Raw genomic sequence first — 7,884 nt, 5'->3', positions numbered from 1 at the left:
TCATAGGTACCTGGAGTAGGACAAAGGGTGTGAACAATGAGTAGAACAAAAGCCTCTTGAAATAAATGCAACTTCTTTGACTTTATTCTTGCCAAATGCATCAGCAACAGAAATTCTTTCTAGAGGGAGTCTGTGATGATGTGAGGTGCTCACTATCAGTATAGACCCAGAGGTATTCAGCATGTATTAAAAAGGGAGACTGGTCAGGGTAGCTGGCATACACATATCTAGCATGTCTCCTCAATAGTCTATTAAAGGCAGGCTTCATTGATAAATAGAGGCAGACAGATTATAATATTTATATACTCTACCCTATAAAACTATTGAGACAACTAATTTCAAACAAAATGTTTGCTGTCATACCTAACGTTCTCACCCACATACAGGGACTCCTACTTACTAGTTCTACTGGATCACAAATTGCACCAAAGGTAGAAAGGACGAAGCAGGGACAAATTGTCAGCCCCGTTTATCTCTGCATTGGGAAATAGAGATGGCTGATGACAGAAAAGGGAGCACAGTTCAGCCTCTAAGAAGCGGTTAATTTGGAATGCATTACTCAAACTCTTCCTATGTTTTTGTAAATCCCTGCATAAAAAGGGTGTGTATTATGAAGCAGGGGGTAGTGGAGGCAGAAGGGAGAGGGAGGGAGGAATGGAGGGAGGAGGAGAGGAAGAGACTGGGGAGGACTACCCAGACACCATGTGGAACCAGGTAAGAAGTTAGAAATGAGGCAGTGCAGGGAAAAAGGAAGACTGACCCAACGAGTAAAGGAAAGTAAGGAATGTTGGAAGAATATGAAGGAAGGTGGATGAGAGGAAAAGAGAAGTTGCATTTAAAATGAAGGGAAAAGATTGGAAAGGGAGAATAATATGGAAAGGAATAGTTTTCAATCAGGAAAAAGGAAGAGTACGTGGTATGCATGGAAACAAAGAAGAAAAACAATGCCAAATGTTAGGTCACATGTTCCTTTTATTTTATTGTACATCACTGGCAGACATCACGTAGCTCTCATTTTTGAGTGCTTATGTTATATTAATATTGCTGGCAACTTCAGATTCTAGAGCTACTGGAAAATCAAACAGTAAAACACAATTCTGCTTTCCTCAGGATGCAAACAGTTCAGCATTGGACTGTGACATGACAGTCTCTAGCCCTGCAATTGAATCTAAAATCTCTTCCTTATGCCTACCTAATGCTGACAACCACCTCCATGCCTATCTTGGGGTTTGCATGGCAACATTTATTGTTATCATGCCTCTTTTCTATTTTATGTGAGAGAGTCAATGTTCATATCCATGGCTACACCCCAGCAGACAGTAGCCCTGCTCACCCAACCCTGGGCAATATCCCAGGCATACAAGACCTTCCCCATCAGCTACTGGGTGATGAATGATCCCCATGCCACTTCCTTTCTACCAAGGAGTACCATGGAGTCGACAGGTGGCATTCTAGGTTAGATGGCAGCTGGTTAGAACAGTCCTGTTATCAATTACCCAGCTGCGCTAGGGCCCATAGAGGTCACAAGTAGCCAGACATAAGTTACAGGAGTCCTTACTTTAGGTCTCCCCTAACCTGCATCAGGGACTAAACCAAATGAGTCCACACCCAGGGACAGGAAATATTTACTTAGCCCCTGTGCCCAACTCTGATCAGAGAAGACCATGGGACAGAGTTTAATAAGGGAGCAGACAGAAATGCTGTTCCCAGCTGTAACAGAACATGTCTTGCAAAGTGTTCTGAGTTACATCATTACCCCAGACCAAACAGAAGTTCACTGTTGATTCTGGGAGGAGGGGAATCTAGCTGGGGTGGGAGCCTGATGCCAGGTTCCCATAACAACAGCCAGGGATCTCTACCAGTGCTCACTGTTTTCAGAATGGGAGGGGGAAAGGCAGCAGAGGGAGCTTGTTCTCGGGGCTAACCAACTGGTGCTGAAGGCTGTGTTGGGTGAATTGGATACACGCGCCAATACACACCCCCCACCATTGGGGGGGGCGCTGAAAAACCCCAAGACTGAACTCCCTTCTCTCCCTTTCCCCCTGTCATCCTGAAAACAGCAACAGGCTGGGAGCTCCACAGACACAAGTTACAGAAGATGCTGCCTTTTGAAACATCTTTAATTTCATACTGTATGCAGTGAGGATTCACATTTCACCCAATCAACCATTCTATAAGCTGTCTGTAGCCATGCCCTTTTGTTTGGCTATGGGTTTAGACTACTTTCTGTAGCCAGATAGGGTGAAAATTGTCACTTCTGTCTGCACCCTAAGTGACTTCCCTTAGATCACATAGGCCTCATCCAGACAAACATAGATGTTTGTTTTTCCAGGGACAAGTAGCAGTCGCATACCTTAAAGTGGGGACACCTATGCCATGCTCCAGCCAGCCAGGCTTTGGTTTTGGGTGGCACATGTCGCTGCCACATGCACCACCCCACTTTTTTTTTGGCAAGGGTTTTTTTTACCCCAAAAGTTCCTGGGATCAAAAAGACCCCTGTGCTGCAAGGTAGCAATACGAGGAATGCCTGTACGTGCAGTGTGTGGTTCTGTAGATAGGTCTGTGGCACCACATACTGCACATCTGCATGCATCTGGACATGGCCATAAAGTCTGCAATGAAGCCAGTATTAATAATCTCCTGTGTTAATCATAAGACTGTCCACCAGGAAAGGCTAGTGATGGTGGGCCAAAGATAGTGAGCTATCTCCTCAATATATTTTGAAAGTACCACAGCATATTCTTGCTCACTTTCTCCAAATCTCTATAGGCAGTTTTCAGCACACAGTTGTGATCACAGAGGACATAAATCAGGTTTGTTGTGGAGACAAAAAGAAGCAGATCCCTACCTGAAAAGACTCCTCACTGTAACTTGTAGCAATGGACTGAATTCCAAAGATGGACAAGATTTGTGAGGAAGAATGAATGCCATTATTTTATAAGAATCAAGGTCATACAGACCAGGGTGAATTCATGACAAACATGTATTTCATTAAACAATGTAGCTCATGTGCTCTGTCACAGACTATAAAATGCAACCTGTATTATCAATGTGGAGCTCTGAGTGCAAGATACAGTCCAGTATGGGGTAGAATAAAAAGCTGAATACATTTTCACTACTTCATACAGAAGCATATTGAAATGCAGCTAGTTAGTAAGCCAGATCCCCAGCTCAAATTAACACCTGGAAGAGGTGAGTGAATTACAGTTTGTATATTTGGCACCTGATCCAGAACTTCCTGGTCAGCTTGGTCTAGTAATTTTCCTTCTTCTTCTCTGAACCTACAGAGTGCCCTGATGTGTAGGTAATTCAATTCTCCCCTATAGCTAGCTCCAAACAGCAGTCAGCTTCTTGCACTGCAAACATTTTTGTAACTTCTTTTCTAATAATGACTGAATACTATAAAGTAATGGCTGTCTTCAGTGTGACACAGCAAATAGGGTTGAATCATCCACACACTCATTCTTACGTTCAATATGATTAATTGGCTCTTTGAGTCAAACTTCATTTTTTTAACACTTCCAATGTGACAAGGGTGATGACAATTGAGACACTCCAAAAACGATTAAGCATTTACTACTACTCCCTAAACCCAATTCAACCCTTCTGCTGCACCTGCCATCCAGCATGCACAAATGCATGCACACGTGCGCGTGCACGCGCACACACACACACACTTCTTGTTAGGATTCTTGCTGGGTTTAAAGTTATTGCATCCCTCTGCAATAACTGCAGCAATCGTATTGCAATCTATGAGTGTCAAGCAAGGGCGACACACAAAGGCATAATGGTCTCAAAGCATCATCAAAATTTTAACACAAAAAAAAAAATCATTCATTCCTTTCTTCCCTGTAAGCTGCTGACAGTAACTTAGCTGAGACTAATGATATCTGTATTTCTTTCAAAACAGTTAAGTTTGGACAAGTTTGGATTTCTTTTTTCCGTTGAATGGTTCATAGCTCCAGTTAAAAACAAAAATTAGCCACCATCACAGGATGGCTGATTCTTTTCACAGAAGGCTTCTTTTAACCCAATTTGCATTGCAAATACTAAGGCCCCTAAAGAAAATGAAGAGCAAAAATAAATACTGCATTTCTCCATGAGCCGCAGCAATTCATTATCAAGCAATTAGGTTGGTAATAAGCTCCCATTTCTCAGCTTGGGATATTTCCTTGAATATTGGTAATATAATTATGATAAAGGTTGAAGGCACAGTACAGTACTCAACCACTAAGAGTCTACAAACAATTTGTCTTCTAATGACAGACAGGAGAGGCTCTAATTACACTGAACATTTCAAGGCAAGGTTGAATGTTTGCCAGACAACACTCCGTTGATCGTCTTTAAAGCATAGTACTGGGCTGTTGAAAGGAAAATACAGATTCTTGGCTCCAGGTAATTAACTTTCACGCTGTTCCCTACTTAAACCCTAATGAAGCCCCCTTGAAGTCTTCATTACCAAAGGGTATTTGTTAATGAAAGAGCAGAGAGCCAGCCAAAAGTTCTCCCCTCCCCCTAAACTGCTCCTTTTTCATTTCTCAGGGGTCAATAATGCCTTTGAAATGAGTAATGATGGGCTGAAAAGCGCAAAGGGTGAAAGATACTTAATAAGACAAGGCAAGACCACAATGAAGGAAAGCTGAGACAGGAGAAAGGATAAGAAAAAGACAGAGGAGGGGGAGTCTGACTGAGAAACAAGTAGGACAACAAGATTGGGAGTGACAAGCCAATATTAAAATTTTGCAAAGCAGCATCATTCTTGAAATCCTGTGGAGCAAATTGCAAAACCAAGAAGAAAAGGAAACTATCTTCAGAAGGAAAAGTGAAAGACCACAAAAGTGCTGGCATAATAGCTGAACCTCAGGAAGATGTAATCTTTACTCTGTGCCTAGATATCCAGATATGGCAGTTGAATTGAATTTATGGTTCACAAAATTAAAAGCAAGATCTCTGACTGAATACATACGTAGAAGAATTTCAGGAAGCATTTTATATTTATGTGTGTGGGTACGCTTGGTATGTTTGACAGTCTGTGGAAGGACAATGAATCCTCTTGCCTTCTGCAGCAGATGACCAATGTTGTTAGTGGATTTCTATTAACCATCTAAGGGAAAATAATCTCTCCTGTTGACTCTATTAATGAAAAAACATTCAGATTATGGTATCTAGATTGAGACATCAACATGTTCCAGTTGTATCAAACAAAGCAGCAGACTGCTTTTACAAGATTTCAGTGACTTGAAGACACCATAAGAACATGTTACAGGCAATTCCTGAGCCATCTATATGTTTCCAATTTGCATTAGAAACATTGAAACATGCCACCTGGAAACGTTGGCCATGGTGTTTTTGTGCAGAACTAGAGCCAATATACAAGTTTTGCTGCCCAGAGCCAATATACAAGTTTTGCTGCCCACTTCCATTGTCCAGTTCCCTAAGTTCAGAATGCAAATGGCAGCAAGCAGCAATAATTTTGGAGATCTCATTTTCAGCCAATCAGCATGCTTAATCATATTAATGAAGCTGTTAATTCACATTATTCTTTGTGTTCAAGATGTTCATCAGAAACACAAGGTGATCTCCATCTCCTCATAAAGTTTTTGCTCATGGGAAAAGGCGACATCTGAATAGCTTTATTTTCAACGGCAGTGTTTATGCATCCTTCATTAATTAAGCTGAGCTCCAGGTAAAAATAAGACCAACAAAATGACAAGTTCAAAAGAATCTGGGTGAGGTGGTGAGGTGAAATGTGCACAGGCAGACAAATTTCTGAAACTGCGCAAAGCTACACATCTTTATCCTCTGATCTCATAAGGTAAATTCTTGACAACACATACACCTTGAATGCAAGCAGCATGACAATCAGCATCTCAATGATTTATAGGTACTAAAAAGACTTCTTTGAGACGCTAATTTTCTTGAAAGACGGACAGTGGATGCAAACCTTTGAACAATGTTTGATGTTCAAATGAATAAGTGACTGCTGCTAAGAGACCCTAGGAAAGTATGAGTATTCCATTTTTGCTAGAAGGGGTTGCATTTTTAATATGCTCAAAATAGTCCCTGAGTGATTTATCCAACTTTTAAGAGGGCATCTGAACTCTAAGTGGTGAAGTGTCTTAAATTTCCTAAGGTTTTATGTCCTATTAAGATATACTAAAGAATGCAATTATTGATTTCCCTTGTTAAACCTCTGCTTATGTCTATGGTTTCTGTAGCTTGCTGCAGTCTTTAAATCCTTCTAACACTGGGATTTATATTTCTAATTTCAAGACTCCTTCAGATCAGGTTGCAACCATCTCCAAAGCTAAGGCTATTCTGAGTGATCAATTATAAGAAATTTGGGGTGAAGCCGTTCATTTTTAAAGCCTCGTTATTAAATATACAGATAGAGAATGCTGGATTGATCAGCTTTAAATTAGAAATGGGGCAGAAGCCTTCACCTATGGAAGTATTACAGATATCACATCAATACAAACTCCAGAATACAGAAAAAAAAAAATACACACACTATGCACAGTTGCCCTGAGAGACAAGATAGAAAACTGAATTTGGCCAGATTATAAAATTAAATGTTGCTGAAAAAAATTGGGTTACCAGTTAACTGAGTTAATAGTATGTTCTTCATAACTAGAATTAATTTGGTTGAGCATGGTGCCATGCACGAGCAGACAGATATAGTTAACTATGTTAGTTTGAAGTCCAGTGGAAGGCAGGGTAAATCTGATTAATCTATAAGGTGCAAATGTGCCCTGACTTCCACTGAACTTCAGAATAACAAAGATAATTACATCTCACTATAACTAAACCCAAACAAATTCAGAATTTCAGTACATTTGAGATGTCTCAAAAAGACTAAAAATGCAAGCACTATTCCATGAACAGATATTTAGGAGTCGCATCTAAACTTTAAAATGGAAAAAACATATTTTCTGTTTTGAATTTAACCCATGAATTGTGACAGACCTACTTTAATATGTCTGGTACTTATGCAATTCCCAAGCTAAAGCAACTGTTCCCAGTCTCTGAAGTTCTAGAGAGCTTAAAGTAATTCTTAATGGTTTGTGGATTTTGCAGGAGAAAATTATCTAGCAAAATAAGAGATTCTACAGAATTCTGTAACAAAGGAAAAGATCTAAAAACAGATTAGGAACAAAAGCCAATTTGAGTTACATTAGTTATATATGACTCATAGGGCACATCTACATGTGCATTTAAGTGTGACTAAATTTAACACTCATTAAACCTAATGCGTATTAAGTGATTTTTGGCAGGTGTCTACACATACAGAGACTTGGCACTAAAGTTAGTGCACTAAAGTTAGTGTCAAGTCCCTGCAAACTAGGGGTGTGTGAAGCTTCAGTCACCAATTTGATTTGGAGAAAATTCGGCCTGATTCAGAGGCTGAATCACTGAATCCAAATCAAATTGGGAGGAAAAAAACCTCCAAAATCAATTTGAAAAAAGATTCAGAGATTCGGAGAGTCAGAAGGCAGTCTTTCAGGGGAACAGAAACTGAAAAGAGGGAAGGGGAGTGGAGGAGGGGAGAAGACTGATATCTGTAGCTGGCCACTGACTGTGATCTTTCCCTGAGTCCCCATCCAATCACAGTGCTCTGGGGGAGGGATGTAGAAACAGCATATAAGCCTCTGTCTGCAGCCTTTCTGTCCCTTTTGTGAGCTGTTTCTGCCTGAGCAAAAGAGGGGTGGACAGATGGTCCACAAACAGGTGGGTGGTTGGAGATCTAACTGGCACTGGGAAGGCCCCCTGTGACCTGCTACCATCCCTGCTGTTTTCATCCAAATCTGCCTTAAAACACACAAGTGACATAAGTTTTGCTTTCAGCAGTTTGAGGTAAAGTTTCCCAGAAACCCCTGCACCTAT

Source organism: Gavialis gangeticus, unplaced genomic scaffold (assembly GCF_001723915.1).
Source record: "Gavialis gangeticus isolate Ggan-Ray unplaced genomic scaffold, GavGan_comp1, whole genome shotgun sequence".
Taxonomy (NCBI): Eukaryota; Metazoa; Chordata; order Crocodylia; family Gavialidae; genus Gavialis; species Gavialis gangeticus.
This window is presented reverse-complemented; position numbering follows the sequence as displayed.